General features: G+C 40.1%; 1 protein-coding gene across 1 annotated transcript in view; it reads right to left on the bottom strand.

The window, feature by feature from the left end:
• The window catches only part of LOC137873511 (neurexophilin-4), a 110,841-nt gene that overhangs the window by 57,931 nt on the left and 26,453 nt on the right, over positions 1–26,457 (bottom strand). Inside the window, exon 3 of the mRNA XM_068711732.1 lies at positions 23,957–24,068. The gene's annotated coding sequence lies outside the window, so the exon portion shown is untranslated. The remainder of the gene's footprint in view (positions 1–23,956; positions 24,069–26,457) is intronic.

The following is a 26,457-nucleotide window of genomic DNA, read 5'->3' as shown; positions in this document are numbered from 1 at the left end:
AATACAGAAGACACAATGTTTGGGAGGGGCAGATTTTGAGTTGTTGTTCATTTTCTTAAAGACAGCAATGTTTTTCCATGACTCAGACAAGATGGCACCGATGTCATTAACAGGTAATGCAGAAGTGCCTTAAACTTGTATATTTCTGATAGCAATCAGGGGGCGACTCCTCTGGTTGCAAAAAGAAGTCCAATTGTAAAGAAGTCTATGGTGATTGATTATCTCAGTAAATATTGTACATTAGTTTATGGTCTCACTCTCTAGTTTGAAGTCTTCTTTAATACAACATGCAGTTCATTGAGTAAATCCAGGTCCTGTTTAGATAAAAACAGATGATAAAGCAGGGTATGCTTTAAGATGTAGACACCTTGTGATTGACAGGTCGCTACCAGCGTGTTGAGAGTCTGAGAGTTCTCCGTGTTTTCAACTTAGGACTTTAACCCTTTCACAGTGTGTTTTCAGTTAATGAAGTCATATTTAACGTTCGGTTGTGCTTTGCTCCACCATGTTGCATCACTTCTGGTTCCAAACAGCCAAGGTCAAAATGTCAAACTCAAGGCTTCAAAACCGTGGTTCAAAACCAATGGGTGACATCACAGTAACCCGGTCTAATTATTATGTATAAAAATACAAAATTGAGCAGAATCTCTCTTTATTTGTGCTGACAAATAAGAGTAGACCAAATATTATGAACTGTTTTTTTTTTTTCTTTCAATGCAGCAGTTCTGTTTCCTGTGCTGCATGCGCCTTATCAGGTCTACACCGGCAGCACACAATGAGCTCAGTGAGGAGGACTCGGAGTAAATTTACTTAAATTAAAGTTAACAATGACAACAACAGGGCTACGGATAAGAGAACACAATGAGGTGATATTTTGTCTGGACTACACTAGACTGAAATGTTTAATATAATCTGATGACTAAATAGAGTAAAATGTCAAGTGTTCATTGATTTAAATTATACTAAAATAGTCGTGGTCTTCTTGACTAAGACAAGACTGAATTAACAAGGACATTTGACACAGGACTGAGAATGAAAAAAAATTGCTGACAAAATGATCACTAGCTGGAAGGCACCTTTGTCATAAATGTGCTGACAGAATAATAATGTAATGATGAATGCAACTATTTACTTGTGCTGTTAAGTAATTAGTAAAGCAAGAGAGGTACTTTTTCACTGGGTAAAAAGTAATGAGTAATTGATCTCATGTTGCAATTAACTGGCCCAGCACTGGTCCTGATTTAGCCCCAGAAGCAGTTTTCTAAAAAGACTGCACTATTCCTAACATTTGCACATATATTCAAAGTTAATATGCTTTTTGATGGATTTAAAACCCTAAACCCAGATGGCATTATACATCCTTTGAAAGGAGACATGCTAATGTTAAATAGCTGCAGAAATTGGAGAGAAAGTGAAGTGACTGGAATTGTAAGCGAGAGAGAGATGAGTGTGTGTGAGAGAGAGCGAGAGAGAGAGAGAGAGAGAGAGAGAAAGAGAGAGAGAGAGAGAGAAAGAGAGATAAGTGAGAGATGAGTGGGAGATGAGTGAGAGGAGAGGTTGAAGAGACACGAGAAACATGTCGCTAAGTCAAACGTAAGTAAAAAAATTGTGACAATACAGAAGTGAAGGTCCAAACAAGGCACACCAATGTGTCCTGCGTGCTCATCACGTCTTCTCAAACACATTCAGAAACAGTACACTCACAAGAGAGGTGACACTGTCAGAAAACAAGGTACAAAGGTTTACCATTAGTCATTAAGTCATACTTACTCTGTACGTTTATACCCAACAGTATTTGATGCTAAATAAAGGTTGATGCTGGAAAACAAAGTATCTTTGCTTCTTTGCCACAAAAACATCCTGTTTATTAAGTTGGGGTTTTTTACACAGGGGTAGGCTTTCTATTAAAGCTGTCGCATCAACTCCGTTAGATGTGTGAGGATTTTTTTATGAAGCCAAGGGGGTTACCATTAACAAGATCTGGTTTGAAAAGTGCTAGTGCAGCCCAGCTACTCTGTTTGTCATTTAAGAGCATCTCAACACCATTATTGCAAAACTGTCTGTCTAACTAAACCACATGATCCTAAAAATGCATTAAAAGACATTCAAAAAATGTCAAACTAAATTGTGTCTGTGATAAAATTCTACTCAGTTTGACTTCTGCTTATTAATCAGGATGACATATGCTCACTGTGAAAGCGGCTACACAAATCTATTAAAGCCAACGCAGAATCTAAGAAGAGGAACTTTTGTTTTCAATTTGTGCAAATGAGCCTGCATGTGTCTGCATTCGGCAGCATGAATACTCCCATATATAAGCAAACAAACTAGTCCAGCCTTCAGTGCAACAGTTTGACCTCAGCATCCACTCATTCCAGCCGGGAAATTGAAACTTCACATTTCACATGACACAGTGCCATGTCCCCACATTTGGTCCATATTTCTGTAAAAGAAAAGAATCAACTCTGTCTTTTGTGAAAATCCACAAAATCAACTGATTGAAGGAGCATTGTCTCTCTGCTTATAATATGTCTACAGCTCAAGAATTTACTTTGAAATGCTTTGTGAATGTACAACGTTCTCAAGTATAAAGTACGTCACTGATTATGTTATATTTACACCCGTGAGGCCCATTTTACACAAGCTATATGGACACTAAAGAAACATGGTTATCTGTAATATTTTCCTTTAAAACTCATTAATTTGCTTAAATTTCATATAAAATCAAAATGTATCCATTGGACCTTTTCATCGGACCCATCTGATTTCTTTTATTGAATGTACTACATAATATATTAGTATTGGATTTACAATAATCCCATTGTAATAATCCCTCTTGTGTTTTGAATTTGTACTAACTGCTAAAAATATACAGTTTCTCACCTACAGCGTCAACTACACACCCAGCCATCAGAGCAGGAGGGGGGGTTTTCTTTGCCTCTCCCACAATTTCTCTCTATTTTTACCTTGTGTGCTGAGGTATTTCTCTCTAGACAGGAGAGTTTGGACTGGGTGGTCTGTGACTGAGACATTGGATGTGATGTTGAGCGATGGAGATAAACTCAAACCGTGATCTTGTACCATAAGTGCCACACAGCAAATTGAGTACAGGACAGTACTTATTTGATACAATTGAACCAGTGCAGAGATGTTGCACTGGTTCAATGTGGCATAAATGTCATCTAGCCAAAATCATCTAGTAACATATCAATCTTTTTTGTATACTGTAAATGTAAGAGAGAAATTTGACTTGAACAAACATTCAGTGTGGACACTGTCATCAAATCTCATAAATTGTTTAGCTGAAGATGCTCAGCTTTTATTTAAAAAAAATAAATCATTAATTCAGATTTCCTAATGTAGCTGTTTTCTCTCTATCTCTATTAGAGGAAGAGAGAACGGGAGAGAGGCAGAAACACAAGGTACAGCGGGGTCTCCACCGTGCACAGAGCTGATCCGTGTGTATATATTGTGACATTTCCAAGTGGTCTCTGATGTAGGGACGCCACACCTGTTTAATGAGCCACTAATGGTGGCACTAATTGAGGCGGGCTAATTTCATGTCATCATGAGCTCGTCATATGCGCCGCCAAAGGATTTGGATCCATGGGGCAGGAAATATTCCGCGATAGCCGGCGGGTTGAACCGAATCATGCCTGATCTCCTATCACCTCCCTGAATCGCACAAGCCTCTCTCAGCTCTCGGATTTGAAAATGCAGGGATCTTTCGAATACCATCAAACAACTTATCGTTTTATTGACATTCATATTTTACTTTATATCATTACAGCAATACTCAACTCAACAGCCACTCTTTAGATACAACACAGATTATATAAATAGGCTTGTTACGATGTGAGTTTCTTGTATATTTTTTTTCTTGCAGCAACACCGCTGTAATGAGCAGCGTTTTAAAGCTTGGCTGAAGGTTTCAGTGGGGTGGTCTGAAGGATTGTAAGGCAGCGGACAGTGGAGAGTTGTAGCTAGGGAGAAGACACAATCCTCTCACAGCCCCAGGGTTTTTCCATTATCCTGCTCTTTCTGGATCATAAAACACAGGGCGTGTGTGTGTATGTGTGTGTGTGTGTGTGTGTGTGTGTGTGTGTGTGTGTGTGCAACCAACTTGTGTTTGGCTGTGATTGCTTGCATGTGTGTACTCTATATGGTAGTGTGCACATTCACATCCATCTCACCGAGTCCCTGTTAATTTTTTGCTCTTCTCTCCTCTTTTCTCCTGTCCAGTTCTGTTCTTTTAAAGCTTTCTTTTTATTACTGTTAATATCTGGTTTGTTCGACCAACTGGGGCCAATGACAGGCGGCGTGTCTGATATTAATTTGCCGAGTGCCCTCGGGTCTTGCGAACTCTGTGAGAGGAGAGAAGAGGAGCGGTAGAGGAACACAAAAGGAGTGAGGTGAAAGAAGCGAGATGAAGAGAATCGTTTCATTCATCGTCTGATGCCACATTGTCACACCACAGTTGTTTCCCTCTTTACTCTGCAGAAAGACAGTCACACACTGTTAGGTACAGAAGAAGCCAGACACAAACAGGTTCAGTGACAGATGTGCAAATGCAACAAACATTTTTTAAGTCTGTCTAAATACAATACTCACATGCCCATATGTATATTTAAAGAGTTAATGGATGCTGTGATCATGCCTCCCGTCTATACTGGCTATGACAAATATGATATAGAGTATTGAAACTTGTCTTGCAAGAGCAAAAGGAGGAAATGGTGCAATAGAGGCACACATTTTGCAAGGGGAGAAAAGGTATAGGTCAACAAAACGCCGGACGTTAACATGGGCGATCGCTGTTTGTTTCCAGTTTCCTATCGACAGTCAGTGTTGGTTTCCTTTAACCGTCTGTCATTCCCCAACCCCAACCAAGTGGTAATTATTGCCATTATAATGATGGTGCCACCCAACTTAATGAAATTGTCATTTAAATTCAAACCATTATCTTTCCCCAACACCTCACCACGTTAATGTTATGCCTAAACCATTGTCAGATCAACAACTTGTTTTGTAACAGTTAGAAGGCACGGATAAACTTGATCAGGTCAGATCAGAACATGCTTATATCTGTTTTTCGACTATTTCAACTATCTAGTTGTTGTTTAATTTGGAGGACTTGGGATACCCACTTGATTGAGTAACTTAGATAAGTTAGTTTTAGTACAAAATTACTATGAAGATAGTATTTCGTACTAAAATGACAACCTTTGGAAGACAGCCACTTGATTTGACTGATCCATACCGATGAAGTCTCATGGCTTCAGCATCAGTAAGCATTTTTACACAGAATGAGGACTGTGGATTTTTCATCGCTTTAGTAAGTAATCTTTTCACAGCCAGTATGGACAGACTGAATGTAAATGATTACAGTCACCACATGGGCATTTTGTTTCAAAGTAGACTTAGAAAAATGTGAATTCATCCTTTAACATTGCCTGCCTTCCAGTTTTCATTGGGTGAAGCTTTTGCGTTTCTTCTCACCGATGCTGACCCAACACAATATTACATCGTGTCCTTGCAGCATGCATGGACTCCAGCAGGGCCCTGAGCAGTCGGCAGACTGTCGGTGGCACCGTTCTACCTCTAAACCTCCCTCAGTGCGGTCAAACCCTGTGTACTCTACGTGGGCGTTGATAGACACTCCATGTCAGCACTCGTGCCCTGGGTCAGCGTACGCTTTCTCTCTCTTACCCACCGCACAGCCGCGCGACTGTCTGCAGCCTCACAAAGCAATGGAGTAATGAGTCCCATGACAGTCCGGTGGAATAGGCTCTGAATAGGTAATGATGGAGTCTGAAGGTGCTTGGAAACACTGGCTGTGTCTGATCGGAGGGTTATAATGTAGTCTTGGAGCATTCTTCCCTCTGCTTGTCAGCGAGAGTTGTGCTGGCACAATGCCTGCTATCTAAAATTTATCGTATAACGCCGCACGCCTGTGTTGGAGTTGTGTTCCCCACACACTGTCCATCGAATCACATTCTGATCCCTGGCCTGGTTAATGGTCTATACATATAATGCTCCCCCCATATGTATGCTATACAGGGTCTGGGCTCGTAATGGGGAGGTGTACGGCAAAGCCACTATGAGGTTTTATATTCAGAGGCGGTGGAGCCCAGACAACGACTAACTGACTGGACTGAGGAACCTTGGGACCTGACAGTTGCTGTGTTACATTCAAATGACTTGTGTTAATGTGCTATTCTTTGCAGCTCCAGTGATTGCATCTTATTGTGTTTATGTGCGTGTGTGTGGCAGATGACTTTGTGTGCCTTTCTGTCCACCTGTCTGTATATTTTTCTATCTGTGCTCATGTATTTATGTATTTATGCTCGGGGAGAGGCCTCCTAGTAGTGCCTTCGGCATAATTAAAGCCCGGGAGTTGAAGCAGAGGAAAAGTTCTGGGAAAGAGCAGCGCCTGGCAGACGCTGATAGACAGGAGTGGATGGTCATCTCTGTACCTTACTGCTCAGTGGGGCTAAGAAATAGACCCATAATGCTTCACTTCTCCATCTCATCTGCAGCACTAAGACAGAAAGATAGGCCACATTTTCCAATTTATGGCTTATCATCATCATCGTTCTTCTGCCTCATTTTGCTGCCCTTGAGATTTCACCCTTGTCGTACGACTGGCAATCAGAGCATTGAGAGTTACATTTATTACTGGACGATCACATATCTCTGATTAGCTGCTCAGGGTAACTGCTGTGAACTCCTGGCTTGCTCTTTCTTACACTTTAGGTATTGTAATCTGTTAGCTTTGGATTACGTTGCCTCCACATCTATAAGCAATTTCCGTACCTATCGATTAAGTGAAAATAACAATGTGCTTCATTACTACATGAGATCCTAGACAAAATGTCACTCCGGTGATACATTCAGAGAGCTGGGCTGGAAAGAAAACACAATTATTGGATGCACATCTGTGCTCAACTCATAAATTCTCACTTAATGTCGCTGCATTCATGGAAATACGGGTTAAAAAGGTGCATTTGGAGTTTGTTTCTGACCAAAAGTAAGGTGAAGTTGCAAATTATTTCACATTTATACCAAAGCTTGTAAAGTTATGAATTATCTGACATTTATGTATTATGTATGTAATCACGGCTACAGGCGTTTTTTTTTTTTATTGAATCACGTTTCTCACGCACAGTAACATGCTGCTCTTTAATGCTCATCAAGTGCATGAACACCTGCTGTAGCAGGAAATGCTGAGCAGATGAATTAAACGGTTGTTCATCATCAGGAAATGTCTCCAACCACGTGCCTCCTCCTTAAACCACCCTGTCTCGTTTTTATTTCCTCAAGTATTAAATACATTATTAAAACATTTCCTAGATTCACGTTGCCTCTTTGCACAGTCTCTGTGGGGGTCACGAGCTTCACATGAGAGGAGTTTAATCAGGACACCAACATAGACCTGGCGAGAAAAATCTGAACACCACAGTTTGCTTTTTCAGCTTATGTCAGCATGATCAACAAAAGGTATGGGAGGAAAGGAGAGGAGGAGATGGTGAAGGAATGCATAAAAACTAGTAAGAGCCTGTCAGCCATAAATCTTGCGACTCCTTACCAATCGAGCGGCTGCAGAATGGTTGCAGCGGGCTTAGCCTCTTCCTCCCCATCTGTTAAAAGCCTGTCTGTAATGGTGGCATAGGTGTGGGTGGGAATGTGGTGTGTGTGTGTGTGTGTGTGTGTGTGTGTGTGTGTGTGTGTGTGTGTGTGTGTGTGTGTGTGTGTGCAGTCAATACGTGCATGCATGTGTAATGTTTCTATCTGTCTTAGGTGGGGTTGCGAGGGCCAGCTGGTTAGGGGATGAAGATTGGCCCCCTAACACACTGTGCAAGGACCCATACAGTCACCTCATGCTATTGATCAAGGATAACACGAGCAGGGAGCTCACCAACTGGACAAATTCACTGCCAAGTTTTTACACCACAGTAAGCAGCAACTTGCTTTTACTGTACTGTCATGCATATACTCTGATATTCTTTATCCCCCCCCCCCCGTCTCATACACACACACTCTTTCACACTCAGTCTGAACTTGAGAACGCAGACATTTTTCATTGTCAGGAACCTGCTTGAGGAAAAACACCGACGGTAAGGTCTGCTGATTTCAGCAGGATAGGGATTTAAACATCATACCTGCATGGCATTGTTAGTGTGAAAGCCTCTTTACTCGGCTCGATAAAGTCATCCATGAAAAGGTAATTATTCTTTTTCTTGGTTCCGGCAGCTGATGTTAGGCTCTAGTGGTGAAGACATCAAAAGGGCAGTGGAGCTCAAATCCCCACAGTGCTTTAACTGACTGGGGATAAACCACATTGACCCTGTTACATTTGTAGACAAGACTTTGGTCAAATACAAGCAGCAACCACAACGGCTGAGTGGAGAAGTCAATGTGAAAATGCGTTCAGATACACCACCTCTGTGGCCGCTTAATGCCAGCCAAAAAGAAAAGTGAGGAGGGTTCGTTTTAGGGGTGGGGGGAAAAAAAGGATAAAAGGCAGTGTGGGAGCATTTTAGATGTAGTAAAATTATCAGGGAGTCATGTGAACCGTGGATTAATTACACAGTTTAACCATTATAGTGTGAAAAAAGGTTTTTACTGCCGATCGTCATTGGCCTAGGTGAGGGAAGAATAATGCGATCTGGTCTGATAATGATGCACGTGAACAACAAATCTGTGTTAAAATCGACAAGAGGAGAGCTAATAACGTCAGTAACGTTGACATCAACAGCGGTTGTTATAAAGTACGGCACAGAGCCGTACAGAGTTTCAATTGAGTTACATGGTGGTGCGTTCGAGCTCCATTACATAAAGATTAGTATTGAACGAAAGTAAATTATTACGTTATCATGGTGTGTTCAAATGTAATCTTGTGAAATGTAGTTTTATTGTTTTTATTGTTTTCATAGCAATATAAATAGATATTAGAGATGAATTATGGCCTGTTACACTTCCTAACACTAGCTTGAAGCAGGTTATAATACATCCTTAAAATGACTAATGTTAAGATTGTTTTTGCAATAAAAATACAATCTTTTATCTACTAATCATTTGTGTGTTTTTATGCAAATCACCACTACTTAGATACAACTGATGTAAACAAACTGCATAGTTTGCAGTTGAAAATAGCAAATTAATCTCAATATATCGCAGTGTTTGAAATTGCAATACTCAGCAAATCGCAATATTGCAAAATCGCAATAATGTCGTATCGTGACTTAAGTATTGTGATAATTTCGTGTCATGGGGCTTCTGGTGATTCCCACCCCTACTTCTTTTGTGGTGATATGAAAATTGCTTCTGTCTGTTTTTTGGTTAGATTGCTGATTTGTCTGATGTATGTGAAAAAATTGCATTGACCATCAGTTTGTTTCATATTTGATTTCTGCATACATTTGTCAAATATTAGGTAGGAAACATATTAATAAGACTATAACATAATATTTACATTATAAGTTGTATGAAATATATATTTCAAACATATTGCCTCTTACTCGCCCTACTTAAGAGTTGCTCCATAACGCTACTAGAGGTCAAGAACTTCACAAGGTTTCTTTACAAAGATCCCTTAAGGGATCTAAACTATGGGCAAAAGCTGCAATATACATTCATAATCCATCATCAAACACTTCTTCCAACTTTTTAAGAAATATAAAAGTACTGTGCTTCGAATAAATTTACATAGTTAAGAACTGTAAAAATGACATCTGCTCCTTCACTAAGATATCTGCGATATATATTTCAAATATTTAACCACTGGACACGTCTCTGACATCACTGCACAGTCCTTTTTAATAAGTGTATGTTCGCTGGAGGCTTAAAGTTTCAACAGCCCACTTCAGGAAGGCGCATATTGAAACACGACTGACTGACATCAAACTAGTTGTGATGTCACAAAAACATACTCGTACAAACGTGTTACATTTGGATTTAGGGTTGATTCTTCTGCAGAGGACTTACTGTAAGCTGACCTTCACATCGTTTTGTTTACATGTGGCAAGCGTCATCCATCTAGAAGCATTTTGAAAGCAAACTCAATGACTTATTAGTTTTCCATCCTCCACCTCTCCTCCCTCTGCAGCCCCACTCTTGTTAGTTGAACCTTTACGCATGAGTGCTGACCTTCCTATGAGGATGTGTTGGAAAAGTCTCCTCTGGATTTCCAGTCATAATGTGTCTTAATCAACCTGCTTGTCTCAAGGTAGAAGTACTTGTACTGTTGTCGTTCCTCTGTGACTAATGCACCTCTGCAAAGTTTGAGTACTTGATTTGAACCTCTTCATTGTGAGGGGAAAAAAAAGAAAACCCTGCACAATTACCTACACGTGCCCTTTCCTGGGCCCACTGTCTGAGGGGAGTTCTGTTCCTTAACCTTTATCCAGTGATGTATGAGTTTAGAGTAGTGGCTGCAGGCCCGGGCATCCATAATGTCAGAGCGGAGTGGAGTATGGCACAGGAGTGAGAAAGACATAAACAGGACTGTTATCTTTTTAATTGGCTTTAAATAATTAAAAACAATTTCTAAATGTGCAGTATTTAACTCTTCTCCTTAGAAATCTCCTGATTCAAGCTTCTTTAATGTGAGAATGTTATTATTTCACATTAAATATCTTGGGATTTTAGACTGTTCGTCGGACAAAACAAGCAATTTGGAAATATCCCCTAGGGCTCGGGGAAATTGTGTTGGGCATGTTTCACTATTTTCTGATGTGTTATAGACTCTTTGGTTTACGGAGAGACATAATGGCCAGTTGGCCCTTCTTTCTACTCCCCTACCACCGGCACCCTTGCACCCGTCTTCAAACTCTGCCTTCATTTTGTTATCAACTACACACCTGTAAAGTTTCATGACGCCAAATCGGGCCTGGGGCAAGAAGCTGGGTCGCCAATGTCCCCTTCCCCACTTTAATTCAACTACACAGCTGTAAAATGGCGTGACTTGACGTTGCAATGTTATTGTGTTAACACAATCTGTTCACAGACAAAATAACACCTTGCAAAGTACTAACAGTGGTGCTGACGTAGTATCTGCTACAGGTTACTCCCATTTTGCCATGATGACACACACACACACACACACACACACACACACACACACAAGGTAAAAACAATACCAGCTTTGCTCTTGTGGCTGGTAATCCACTATAAACCAGTTTCAACAAAAACTGAACACGAGGTAGGATTTATTGCATTTAGACTGCATTAGTTATAGCTGGGTGTACCTAATAAACTGGCAACTGACTGTAGTTTTGATGATACGGAGGATGGCACAGTTTTGTACCCTCATACATTACAAGTCCTACTGCAACAAGGTCCACTCACTAACTATATAATGTCTGTATTTACCACATTTTCTGACTTGCACATTGTTCCATATCTGTAATGTCTGTCATAACCATAGATGCATGCGTGGACACCGTCTCCGTAATTTGTGTTTTTTTTGTCTCGCTGAGATACATAACTGCTCACCTACCAGGCAAGTGTACAGCCACAGCTATAATAGAGGCTTATCATTTGGAGGCAATTTCACACCGTTCCGCCCCTAATTGAACAGTCTGTTTGTTACACTTCCATTTTCCCCTCTCCGCCCTCTCGGCGAGCCTGTGGGACAGGCCTGAGAAATGACACTCTCTGCGTCTCATTGAGCATCCTCAAGCTTAAACAAAGCTCACAGAGCCGCACACAGGAGCCACGCATGGCTGCCTTGACTCATTGCTTCTACTTTGTCTGCTTGTGAAGGAACGCGGCAGACAAAGGGAGGGATGGGAAGAGGGAGGGTTAGGCTGGGACTGGCTTGTGGAGAATATTTTTACGTTTGGTTGTCAAGGCTGTTTTCCTACATGGCAAAATGTGTGGCGATATGTGTACATCCACCCACTCTCTGTTCTTCTGTGTCTCGCTAAAGGTCAATACCTCTGTTTCATAAGAAAGACGCTCCCACATGTATCATTGCAGAGACTGAGTGAGATGATGGGCCTGTAGTCAGTGACCCTTATTCGTTGATCCTAATTAATATCCCTCTAATTGGGAGATGGCTGCATGTTCATCAGCTTGAGAGGAGAGAGGCAGGAAGTCACAAAAACAGTTAATTGGGCTAGTGATTGGCCAGTGCTAATTGAAGGCGAGCACAGAGAGAGCGGAGAAGTGGGAAAAAGCAGAGCACAGGGGGGCAGGAAGGGAAACAGGGGGCTGTTGATGACGGGAACGGTACGACACTTCTGCATAGTGTGAGATGTTGTTCCAATTAGAGCCACTGAGGATCTGTCTTTCTGTTTGCCTCTCGCTCTCCCTATGCCTCTCTGCCTGTTAATTACTGGTGGGAGTTTTGAACAATCTGCTTCTGAAAGCAAAGTGTCCGCTATTTTCTTTTTAAAAATAATTCCAACAGATTTATTTGAGACATGCTTTTGGTGACTGCGGAAAGAGGAGGGAGGGAGATTAAAACTTTCTCACACCCTGTAACCAGGGGCTGCAAGTGAAAGGTGATAATGATGATGAGAGGAAGGAGGTTGCTGATGATGAGAGGGATAATATTGTCAGATGGCCCAGCGTCTTCGTTCACGACTGCAAAAAGTTGCCTCTTTACTGATTACTTTGACTCACTACAGAAAGTCATGCCATCATTCCTGCCAAAGTTCCAAAGCACGTCCATCATTTCTGAGAAAAAAGGCAGCTGTATATTCGCAAACAGCTGGACAGAAACACTGCAACCGAATCACAATCTTTTCATTAAGCTACATTAAAAATGTAAACTTTTAAATTAGACCCTGGTTGGCTAGCTGACAATGTTAGGCATGTGTTATTCTGACTGTGTCAGTGAGAAATACACTTGGAAAAAATGACCACTTATGTCTCCAGAAGATAAAAAAAAACGATGTTGCCGGCAGAGCTACCAGTCTATTTTTATGCCTGTTGGCAGTACAACATCATTAATCTTTACCACCATCATCTGACAGTGTGAGAACAGTGCCAATTATATAGATGTCTATGTATATAATGTCACGACGAGCTGATTAAGATTTGATTTAAAAAAACACACACAGCTTGGATGGAAACATACAAGCATCGACACGTGTGCTTGTGCATTAACCCTGCCACTTGTTTTGTTCTACCGCCTCTCCCCTTATTTCTTTGCTCACAGTTCAACTCAAGAAATATGTATATATAACTTAAACTGGTTCTTTTCCATTGGTAAGCATCATGCAGCTGCTCTGGATCTCATGAAAGACCCATTCAATCCCCTGGCACCTAAAAAAGACCTTTCCAACAGCCTTACATTTCTTATAATAGGCCTGTCGACCTCTATACCCCAAGTTGTGCCATTCCTCCCTTCCTCCTTCCAGCCAACCTCACCCGTTTTCACTTTCTCCTAGTCTCTCCATTTCCTTCAACAACCCCCGCGCTTCGTTTCTCCCCAATCTATATCATCCCCCTTCCCTTGTTTCAGTGGCTGTCTGGTATATGATGAAGTGCACATATTGAGAGACTCTGGTTCCCATCTTCATTTCCCTTTATCTCCCCCGTTTGGAGTGTCAGTGTTATTAATGCAGGCCCAGTGTCCACAAAAGGGAGAGAGAGACACAGGCTGAGAGAGAGGCAATAAGAAAGAGAGAGAAAGAGAGAGAGAGAGAGAGAGAGAGAGAGAGAGAGAGAGAGAGAGAGAGAGAGAGAGAGAGAGAGAGAGAGAGAGAGAGAGAGAGAAGTGGCACATGGACTTCCAGCAGCAGTAAATACACAAGTAGGAGTAAAGGAGAAGGAAGAGGTGTGTCACAGTGTGATTTATTACACAAGTTTCATTAGGAAGCAAATAAAAGGTCAGGGAACCTTAAGGTGGGCCTTGGCGAATGATGGAAAATGCAAACAGTCGTAAGTATCCTTAGATACAATTAACCTTTTCCTTCTCTCTCTCTGTCTCCCTCTCTCTCCCTCTCTCTGCAGACTGGGTAAAGCAGGTTTTACTGACTGGAGCTGACAGTAGCTGCTGTTTCCCGTCACATATTTGGGCTTTATTCTTACAGTTTTAGATTCCTCTTCTGTTTGTTCTTTTTTTTCTTTCTCTGAAAGACTGGGCTTTGCACTGTGAAGTGACCTGTGCTTTGGCGTGGAATATTTTTCTCATGCTGATTTGCAGACAAATCAAGCTGCCTGTTCTTTCAACACAACGAGACCAATTTCAAAGCTAAAACTAAAGTGCAACTAGTTTTTTTTGCCACATTCAGGCGCCATTATGGTGTGCTCTGTAGATTTGTATTTCCACTAAAATGTCAAAGGCTCCAAAGTATATTAGATTCATCCCAGTGACATACTGCTGCAGTGACAATGGGCCTTTTGTTTTTTGGGTAACTCAACATAAAAGTGCTCATTGTAAAACAATGCAATAAAATTGGAAAGTACAACCCTCATTACTTTAAAATGTTAAACTTGTTTTTTTTTGTGTTTTCATCTTAAGAACAGTGAGTAGAATTTATTTTAGTGAAAAGTAACCAAAACCTCACCAACACTAAATTATAGGCAACTCATAAGCCATTTTCAATACAGTTACATTTATTTTTTTATCAGATATTAACTGAAGTACTTTAGTTTAAAGGTTGTCAATACTATATTCAGAGCACTAATATAGCAACAAAACAACAATTTGCGACGTAAACATTTAGTCCTGAGCAGAGAATGAAGTCGCTATTCCTGGGCCGGACGCTCGCGCACGTTGATGTGAGTCTCTCTGTTGCGCCACACTTACAAGCAAATTGCCGTCACTCTGCACCGCGCTCATACGACGGTTACCGCTGAAAACGCTGTCCCTAAAAACGGTGTTGTCGCGGAAGGTAACTCCCAACCTCCGGTTCCCCCTCAGGTAAACACTGTTACTTCTGACTGCACTGTTGCAGTTGTTTTCATTGTTGGTGCTGTTAGCACCGTTAGCTTCTAGCAGGGGGCTCAGCGGTAGCCATGTTGAGAGCTGTGTGGAGGCAATTGATATGCTCTCGATATCGTATTGAGAACCTTTGAAGAAAAGATTATTCCTGCTTTCCTCGCACAATGGAAAGTTGTGATTTATTTGATGTTCAATTATACAATCGCTACTCAATAAGTAAAGAATTATTCATGTGCTCTACCTTCACTATTCTCAAACTATTCTACCAGAGAGCACGGGAAAACTACCAAGACCTTGAAGCTTGGGATGCAAGATGGATTCCTCCTCGCCATCCCATCCTCCCCAGAGGCCCAGTAACAAGTTAAAGGCCTCATAATACATCAACTGGAGGAGCCATACGCCTGCACAGAGTTACAGGATGAAACCACCACAGTGCAGTGAATGGGCTGGAGGACATGTACTGGTGCCATTCACACGTAATAATTCAGCCAGTCTTTGGGTTTCATATGAAACTCATGTTGTTAAATACTTGAACACTTTATTTATTTAAGGGTAGGTTACCAGGTTTTTATGATGAACACGTAGGGCAAACAATCAATATTTCAAGGTTATCGCATTTCATTTCAGGGCTATTTAGTGCACTTGGCATTTCATGTTGACAACACAGTTGGTGAGGACACGATGGTTTATGGAGGGTTATGATTGAGAGATACAGTTGAGTGGTTTTGGCAAAGCAGTGGAAGTGGTGGTGATGGCACCAGACAATTTGTCCAAGAGGCAGCATAGAGAATTTAATGTTGACCAAATGTTGGATTATGTATTTCAAATCATAAATGACAGAAACTGTGAGTGATGCTATTGTCCTTCCTGTTTGTCACGTAAAGATGTTTTAGGGGTGAGGTAACACAGATGTTCGACTGAAGACTCTCTTTATTCATTTGTCTGAGAAACAAAAACTTTAAAAGGGAAAACTTTACTCTTGGTGGGATATCTGGGAATTTAAAAATAAACTAGGGTTGACACCAGTATCAATGAGAAAAACATACAAAGAGGACGAGTCTAGCTTGTTGCACTTATTGTATTCGTATTACTTAGAGCACTAACTGTTTTTCTTGTTTCTGCACTGTACTTTGGCTCTGAGTTATGATCTGCTTCATGCTCTTAGATGCTTGTTTGGAAAATGAAATGTACTTATGACTTCTGGTGACTAGTAGTTCTTTTGATTACCAATGTTGAATGCACTTATTGTAAGTCGCTTTGGATAAAAGCGTCTGCTAAATGACTGTAATGTAATATAATGTAATGAGTCATGATTTACATCTGAATCCAACGTTCAGTGCCTCACAGCATTATTGGTGAAGGTGTGAAGCTTAGGGTGGTGGATCATTGGCGTGTATCACTATAGAGGTGAAACTAACATTTGCATTTTCATTAAACGATCACCATAGTTCATGTTACATAATAACGATATTTACCTTACTTAACCATACCGCAGATGCTGTGTGCAGATATTGATGAAAGTTGAAGTTATGTTAACATTCAAAAAAACCTTGGCGCTGGACATAAATGATTTTATCATTGAAAGTATTCTGGGATTTGTCAGAATCAACATAGAAGTTCTTGTAGGGATGGAGTGCTCTTTATATCTGTCCTTGTTTTACTCAGAGCACATATTTACAGAAAGATGGAATGGATCTGCAGAAACATTGTACACGATCGTACAAGCACTTAAGCTAGCCAATAACTAAAAAAATAACCTTCAATACAGATTTTTACCAAAGCACTTACATTGCTCAAAGTGAATTTCAACTGTGCCATAAAGTTCCATTAGGCATGGTTTTTGTAGCAGTGATTTATTTGTTGCTAGGTAACTCTATCTCTTAGTTTGTCAGTGACCAGTGTTCTATATACTCACTTTTTAGAGGAAGAAAAATGAAACTGTACCTATTGTATAAAAGATAGAATATCCATAGCAACAGCAGTTACAGTTATTGTGGATAATGAATGATGCTGGAAGTTACCAGAGAGGTTTGATGTGAATCAGAGCAGAAAACAAATATCTGTGATGAACATTTTTCAAGAAAAACATTTGATTACTGGGGAAATAGCCACTAAAAACTGCAATACCTTGATGAAAAATATAAATTTGAACCTCAAATTAATGACATTACTTCAAAACATTTGAAACAGTAAAAATAATAATAATAATAATTCAGATGGCGTTACACGAAGTGCAAAATGTGAAAACAATCCGATTAGATTCTGATTCCCATTATTTATGAAAAGAGTGCTGGTAGTGTACTGGTTTTCTTATGGATCTAGGACTAATCACCCCTAAAATTCAGTCTGTTGAACTCCATACTGCAGAACACCTGCAGGTTTACTGGGTTATCGATGGTCTTAAATGTCCTGTTGTGAGGCTCTTTTCTGCAAACAGATGCTGACGTAACCGCTAACTGGCCGCTTAGATGAACATTTGTGCTCGGCAGCCTCTAAAGCACCACGCTGATATCATAACACCACCTGTTCTCTCCAGATCCTAAAGAAGCAGAGTGAGTCTGCCTGCCATACCCTCTCTCACCTCTCGGACTGACTCACACTCCTTCAGTACTCTTATCTCCAAGTTCCACTTCCCTCTCTTAATTCTTAAGTCTTAACTTGTAGGATACTCTCCTTTACTGTAAAAAAAAAAAAAAGTAGGTGAAAGAGTCACAGCGGAATTAAATATACCTCCATTTTGTTTGTTGCCTGCATTGGTTCAATGAGCCTCCGCCATGACATTCAGAAAATGCCAAAGAGAAATGAGGACAGAGTCTCCACCTCAAATCCCAAACCATACACCTCCTTTACACTTCATGCTTTTCGGGTTAATATGATATATAGCTACTGGATATCAAAAAAGTTAAGTTCAAAAGCTTCAAAGAAGCATTTTGAGACACATTGAAATCAAGTGAGAGTTTGTTGGAAGGTTTGAAGTACATTTACTCAAGTACTGTGCTTAAATGTGAGATACTAATACTTTATTTGCCCCTTTCTGCCTCTACTCCACTACAGGCAACATGTTCTACTTTTAATTCACTATAATTATCTGACAGCTTAAGTTACTTGTTACTTTACAAATTAAGATTTTTACATACAAAACATACAAAGATCTTCACAATTGCAATGTTTTTTTATAAATGAAACTACCCAGGAATTTTTACAAATACAGCTGAAATGATTAATCGGTTGACAGGAAATTTCATGGTCCCAGCGTCACAAATCTCAGGACTTGCTTTTTCCCTTTTGATCATTATTATAATTTATCTTTATTAGTTTTGAGGTTTGGACTATTGGTCTGACTTTGGGCTCTGGGTGATTGTGATGGCACAGCGCCAGGTCTAACCTGTGTAACTGCTGCTACAGCAAAAGTACCTCTCCTCCCAGGGGAAGTACAGCGTCCTGGTGGTGAGAGATGACTGAACAAAAATACGGGTCGTTCTCTTGTTTCTGCAACTTTGGATTGAATCCAAAAAACAAACTATCATCCACTGGTTAGTGGCACGGTAACACAATATAGGCCGACGCCCCATGTGAAGAGGAACCGTTAAGATAGCGGGGTTATTTTTGAAAGGCTGTCAGAGCTTCAGCAGGTTCAATGATTATCGTGTATTTTCGCAAACACTTTCATTTACACCTCTTTAATAAAAACTGTAAAGCCTCTCGTGTTTCTGGCTGGTGTGTTTTCTTGACAGCACATTACAGGTATGTGTGAATACTGTAAGCATTTGCTTTAACTTGCTGTGATATGTAAGTGTTAATTCTCAAGAAGAAAACACACAACAGTGCCAAGTCCGCATCATTTCTGTAGTGATGAAGTTACAAGTTGTTGTTGCAGCTATGATTCTGAGGAGGCCACAAATGGATCAGTGTTAGGTTATCACATTCATAAACACCCTCTTTCATAAGGTTTTTGTGCTACATTGGATGTAGTCTCAGGACATTGTGCTGGCCATCTTTGTTGTATTACAAAATAAACAGTGAAAGTTTTCATTTCTTAAAGGTCAGTTTAGATGAATGGAGTATTATTTTGTTCTGGGACTGAGATAGATATTCTTCAGTATTTAGCTGTAAATGTAGACGCAGACATTTTGCTGTGTAAAACAACACACTTGTTGTTTAACACAACTGTCCTGCTGCCTCATGTCAATCTGTTTTTATTGTTTTTTTTCTAACTTCCTCATTCTATTCACTTAGAAAGCTAGTAATTGTTTTGTGATAGTTGTGAGATTTACACTGCTTGTGTCTAGTCATTAACCACAAAGGTGTACAAAACCTCCTGTGACTTAAAATACATTTTGTATTTTGTACAAAATGTGTAATTTAAGTACATAAAAATAAATAGAAATCTTTTAAAATGTTCAAGTTTTTTTTGAGGGATAACGATTCCCTAATGTACAGATTAATATTGTGGAGCTGCGCTATTGTTCTCCGTAAGCCAAAAGGAATTATGAATGTTACAGTGTAAAATCCACTACAATGTGATTTCACACAAAACCACATCAATATAATCGTTGTCTCTTGAGATTTCAGATGTAGATGTGTCATTATATCATATATATATGTATATAAACAGTATATATCATATTTGCTCATTCCTGATAAACTTTACTGACTGCAAAACAGCACAACACCTTTTTCAACTATAGGTTTAATTTATAAAAACAAAGTAACACATACAGTAGAAAATAGGGGTAATATAGGGAGATAAGTAAGGTATGGTAGGTAAACTATGAGCACATTTTCACACTCCAGAAGAGAAAGATTTGTTCCATGCGAAAACGACAATATTGGTTTTTAGTTTTAGTTAAAAAGTGACTTGTGGAACATTATTTTCCTCTCACACGTGTAGCAGCTGAATGCATATGTGCTCATTTGTGTCTGTGTGGCTGCAGCAGCGACTTGTGAGCGATAGGGCGACAGATGGGAGTGTGTCCGTCTGCGTTTCTGGAGTATGTGTGTATTGTGTGTTTGAAGCAGTGCAGTGAAGAGCTAGGTGACCTTTCGGGTGGCGTAGAGGTGGCATCACTGTGACAGTGTGACAGAGCGGGCCTCAGCCTTCCGGTAATGGATGAGCACTCTCAAGGTGAACGCCTCTCCTTCCTTTCTTTTCTCTTCCCCCTTCATCCCACATGTCCTCTTGCCGCGTGTGGCCCGTCTCCTTTGCTTGTTTTTGACCTAGTGTGCGAGTGTGAGTGATGATTTGCTGTGTCTTGGTTTTTGTTTCTTTTCTTTTTTTTTAGTGCTTTATGTACAAGCCTGTCTTATCCCACAAATTTATCGCAATAATATTAGGTAACTTTTGAAATGAACCGATGCCAGTCAGAAGTGAAAAATGAAAAAAGGAAACTCACACTCAGATGTATGATGCGATTGCTTCAAAATCAGTTTGATTTAACTAATATGTATCCTGTTATATCTCATAGAGCTTATCCCGACAATTGAATTTCTGTAGTGTTCCAACAGTCTACGTAGCTGATACTGCCCTTTCAAAGAGGGGATTTATGATAATGATGTTGAAAAGGCACACACTGATCCCTCAGAGAGTAGAGGTGGGGATGGGGCTTTGTGGGGGGAGGGGGTGCACAATCTGTTCGTGTTATTGATCTAAGCTGAGGGGACATGCACGGCAGGTCACAGCAACATACTTGCATGATATTGATGGGTGGGCAAGCAGCCGGCCACCCACATCTCTGAGAAATAGACCCTGCTGTTCGTCCTTTAGACCGAGTAGACTGTGAGGGACTGTATTCCTCGAGCTTGGACACACCGGGGCGGTTTCCACAACATGTATGACGACCAACAGCATTCCTTCACATAACCTCACATACAATCTGAATAGGGTATATACTACTAAAATAGATTTACATTTGAACTTCATTACCTCAAATGGATCTAAGCTCATCTGAGTTCTAGTGTAATTAAATAGAAAGTTGATTTTTTTTATTATTGCTAAACGTTTTAGTTATACAAGTGTAGATGAACATTCACACTCTGACACAAGTCAAATCCAAGTCAACTGCCCAAATGATAAGTCAAATTTCAAGACCAGGATCGTAGGTTGAACTGTAGTCGGGAGTAAATCAAGTCCATCGTAGAGCCAAAACCCAATTTGCATACTGTATGTATTTTTGACTCATTAATGCATTAAAGATTGTGAGCCATTACGTGTGTCTATATAGGTTAAAACTAGGAATCTCCTGATACTGATTCCGATACCTCAACTCAAGCCATCTGCAAATAAAGAGCACCAATCCAACACCAGTCCCCTCCTTTTGCTAACCTCTGAATTCTGTTTACCTCACTGCTTGTAACTTATAAGGATCATTTAATGGAAGGAACATGAGACCAGGGAGCTATTTAAAACTTGGAAAAAAATACCATTCATTACACTTTTAATCTAATTTAATCTTTGTGTGTAGAAATACAAACAAACACACACACACACACACACACACACACACACACACACACACACACACACACACGCATACACACACAAGAACAAAGAAGAAGAGGGACATGGCCTTTGTGTCCTCAATAATATCTGCACTCCACGGTGTAATCAGACAAGACTACGTAAAAAGAGGTGGATGAGATGGAGATAAAATAAGGTAGCCGAGATGAGTGATGTGTGAGCCCATTGGGCCAATAAATAGCCCAAATACTAGACTCACAGATCACACTGAACAACTACATTCCTCATGTTTAAGAGCCCTCTATTATTAGCTACACGTGACAAGCATTCAATCTCTTTCACCACAAAGTCACGTGAAATATCAACTGTGTTGCTGAGGTTAGAAAGAATGTTGTTGTTGTTGTTTTTTTTAAGGATTTTCGAGTGAACTGACATGGTTACTGACTAACCAGAGTGAGCTCACTCAGCCCAGCTGTGTGTTTCAACTCAAAGTGTACATCATACTGTATAAGCTTTATGTCACTTCAGCTCCACAGCTACAACACATCACTCAAAGCTAATTGAATATACCGAAGCTTTGCCTTAATTGTCCAATATGTTACTGTAAACAAGTCTAACGACATTAACATTTACACACACTGAAATGAGATATTTGTCATGCGTGTGTGCTCTGTAGTCGTTGAGTTAATTGTCAGATCATTAAACGTTAATGACATGATTAGGGCAACGCTCTAGCTGGTTCAGCACAGCACACAAGGCCTTGGCCTGAACTGGGAAACAGCAGAGCGATTCAAAGAAGATTGCATTTGTGACAAACACCATTCTCGACTCATCCATCATGCTTGCCAAACTTAGACATTCATTATAAAGTTTGCCGATGGATGCAGCCCGTTCTGCTCGGCCATTCATTTTTAGACTCTGTCTCTCTCTCTCTCTCTCTCTCTCTCTCTCCATCCGCTCTTTCCATTTCCATCTTTTTACCTCTCACTTTCTCTTTTTTGCGATCCCTATGTGCACAACGCGGTGCGAATGAGTTTCTCTTGTTCCTTTTCTCTCACTGTGGACTGAAAGATGCTGAGCAGCAGTGTAACAAAGGAGGCAGTGCATTAATTAAATACAGCAATTTGCTTTCCTCTCCTTTTTGTTGTGGGGACAGCGCCACTAAGATTGATGAGGCACTGTCTGATGCACAAGAGGCCCACTACATCTATATCGGAGGCTGATTGTGATGGAACACCCATTGAATGGTCAGCATGTATTAAGATGTCAACTTGTATATTATAAACTGCATTGGTCTGTTTATTCATATATTATTTAATTTATTAATCTTTTTTCCTCTTTTTTGAATGTAAGCATATTTGCTTGCCAAGCAGCAGTCACGCTAATAGTCGGTTTACAAGCAGTGCTTTAGCGCATGAGAGGTGAATGAAGTACTGGAGAAAAAAAAGAAATCAATCAAAAATGTTTCAGTGAAAATACAGACAATGCCAATTTGCAAAGTGCCCAATATGAAAATCTGAACTTTCTCTGCTGTCTTCTTTGACCTTACAGTTTGGGGTGTTGGCAAACATTTAGCGTGAAGGTCTCTGCGTGAGATCCATGCATCTTTGCAGACTCACAAAATGGCTACAGCATGTTTTGACTCTATGCATGACAAGAGGAGGGCTGAAGGAGGATAACAAGAGGAGAAACTGCCATGGAAGAACTAAAGGAGCCCTTGAGGGTTGTCTCATTATCATACAGGTCTGTATGGATTTCACATTGCAGGGCCGTAATGACCATTTAATGAAGGTTTTCATCAGCCAAATTCACATCAATTACAGCATAATAGTAAATGTCTCTGTTTTGATACATGAATTCTACTAGTAGGTGCCAAAAGGCACAAAAGACTCGTCCCAAGTGAAGATGGTCCACTTTGGTGTAGCATAACCCAACCAACCCTGGATTTTCAAGGTCAATACTGATATTAATGTTCAAGAGTCAGAATAATAAGTAAGGAATAAGATACTCCAGGCTGAGAAGTTAGCTCAGTTTGGGCAGGCAAATGTTAGTTATAGCTAAGTTAAACAAAAACCTTTTAGCTAACAATTAAAATGAAAAAAAGTCTGAAGGCAGACGAGTTTGCTGCTATGAATGCAGCAAGGTGAGAAAAAGCCAGATAACAATATGGGTCAATATATGTTTTTGACATAAACACATAACATTAACAAATATTTTCTAATTAGGATCCCTTAAATCTGCTTCTTTAAGAATTCTGACAAACATACAGTATGTACCGAGAGAGATTTTTAAATATTGCAATGGCAACGTTGTTTCTATACAACCCCAAAGATATCGTTGCCATATCTTTGACTTTAAAATATATATCTGGTATATATCTCTATAGACTGCTCCTATTTACTTGTAAATATGTGCTTAGGGACAGTGAAATTAGTCACAACAAAAGCAATACAACCGATATTACGATTCAAATCACTTTGAGAGGTAAATGTAGATGCATGGTTTAATGATCATTTGTGCAGCCATTTTCTTTCATCCTCCAACTCACTCAAGTAAGACTTTAATTCCAACGTAGTTATCTCAGAGCTTCACTAAACACCCACCTCTTTCGGAGCACCGCTGTTCCTTGCCGTTTCGTTTCTTCGTTGCATTTCTCTTTTGTCCCTCTCTCACCTCTGGCCTCCCCTCGGTGCCGCAGACTCTCGTCGCTTCACTCTAATTGATAGGAGCAGACTTAGTTAAGATGTCACGCGAACACATCCACAAACCCTCAGACGTGGCGACAGCCCACCATCGACAGCCCACCCCATGCCACACATGGACTAACCGATGGTTAAATTGGTGTTGTAGGAGGGTCAGGAGTGCCTGCGGCCCTCAGGGAACATTTGACCCTTCCTGTCACACACTTGCAAACTCGTGCACACTCTCCACACTTCAGCTGGTTAAGCTGCAGCCCCACAATCCATTTACTTCCACAGCAGCTCAATTAGCAAATACAGCCAGTTGTGCAGGTACTACAGGCTTTCACGTATGCACATAATTACACATATGCACACGCACACCGCTCACTAGCAGCATGTATTGTGATTGGTAATTGCTTCTCTAGTTGTGACCCAGCCGTCATGATCAATGGGTGTGACCGGGTGATTAGACAAGACAAGCACCCAAAGCCATTGATTAGAGACATCCATTCCATAGGATATAGATTTATGAGCCCCTCCACTGCACAATGAGTCAACCCAATGGGATTTCTTGTGTAAAGGTTACAAAAGGGTAGAGAATCTTCTCCTAAAGGATTTTCATTTCTAACAGGATAGAAGTGACCTTTTCAAGAAACTTTGTCAGAATAGTGAGGGATGCAGTAATTGCAGAGCATGCATCTCTAAAATTCAGAGTATGGACGGCCTTGTTAAAGTAATTAGTTATTCTTCTCTGATGCAAAATGGTCTTACGGTTGGCGGATGGTGTTGATCAAAGAAACTAACCGTTACCACCACTGTGTTTTCAATGTACTGAACACTGGAAAAAAAAGGTTACAAAATGGGACTACAAACTGCATTCCGTCGCGCAAATGCAGTTTGTAGTCCCATTTTGCTATATAGGAAAATACACACACACACAAAAAAACCTAAACTGAACAACAAAAGTCAAACCACTGCATCAATTTCTGTTCTTTTAACATGTTAGAAATATTATAGTACAGCAATAATACATTTAAAGCTCAGTTCTTAGAGTTGAAAGTCATTGTAGAACAAAAAAATATTATAATTACTGCATTTGTCTCTCTTACAAATACACATATAATAATATAAGGATGACTTTTAAGCATTTTCAGACCAAAAGTAATGCATTTCAAATAATGTAGAGCTGAATTAGATGAGATCAATACTCAGTTGTTGTTATTGCTGCATGAAACAAATCAATAGACTGTGATAGAATTGTTTTTGTTGTGTGTTCATATAATACTGTAGCTGGAGGTGTGTGCATACAGTATAGTAAATGGGACATAGCACCACATGTATACCATTTTATTAGTTTTTGCAGTAGTCAGAGGACAAATTCATGAAAAAAATGCAAGGTTTTGTTTTTTAAATAGCCTAGTCTTCCAATTGCATGATACCCAGAACTTATTTAAAACATAAAACATACATGCATATTAAACAACTTCTAAAGTACATTCTTTTTTCACTATCTTACTTTGCTCTGCATGTAACTGCATTGTAACTGCACTTATGTTGTCATGCAATAGGCTGCAGATATCATCTTCATCATAGTTTGACTCTAATATTTACATTTTCTGTTTTGAAAGTGTTCTCATTAGTTCTTAACAACATCTCGGCGGTTTTGTTTACTGGTCTGACGGGACATGATGTGTCAGGTCAGGATGAATTATCTTTAAGAGTTAAAGAAGACGCTAACCTGAACACCTTCAACTTGCACTTGAAAATAAAAGACTTGTGAACCCCGGAGGATCTCATTTGTGAAATAACTTAGATGAGAGAGCATTAACCTTATAGGATAAGGAAAAGTACGAAAATGGAGAGTGAAAAAGGCATAGTAATCCATTCAATAGTTCTGGGGGAGGGGGAGGAGGGGGTATCATTTATCTTATCTGAAGATACACAACCAACAATATTTCTGTGGATAGAAACAGGCCATAGACCTGGGCTGATGTGCCTTTGTAAACAACAAAAGCAAGACTTGGCATCTTCCCCCCTGCTGTTCACATGGTGATCAGCAAAAGTGTATCTCTTGAAACTCGCCGTCAGGCAGAATGGATTGTACTTAATTTCCAATAAGGTGCTTAAGAACGATCCCTAATCATGCCTTTAATTAGAATCCCTTGGTCATTAAGGGGAGATAATTCAGTGAAAAATACCTCTGCTCTCTGTGGGAGCAGCAAAGCAGCAGACGGACGAACGGTCTGCTCTGTACACAGGCCAGCTCCTCTCCTCGGTGCCGAACATGTCACAAAAGGCCTATGCAACTATACGCAGCATAAAAATTCGACTTTAGACATCTGATTCTCCCTATTTCAGTAGCCAGCAAAAACTGTCAACCCTTTATCCAAATATAGGGTCAATAAACCAGATAAACTTATTCT

This window comes from Cebidichthys violaceus, unplaced genomic scaffold, assembly GCF_023349555.1.
Source record: "Cebidichthys violaceus isolate CVI_PGR_0920_01 unplaced genomic scaffold, fCebVio1.0.p SCAF_17, whole genome shotgun sequence".
NCBI lineage: Eukaryota > Metazoa > Chordata > Actinopteri > Perciformes > Stichaeidae > Cebidichthys > Cebidichthys violaceus.
This window is presented reverse-complemented; position numbering and strand designations above follow the sequence as displayed.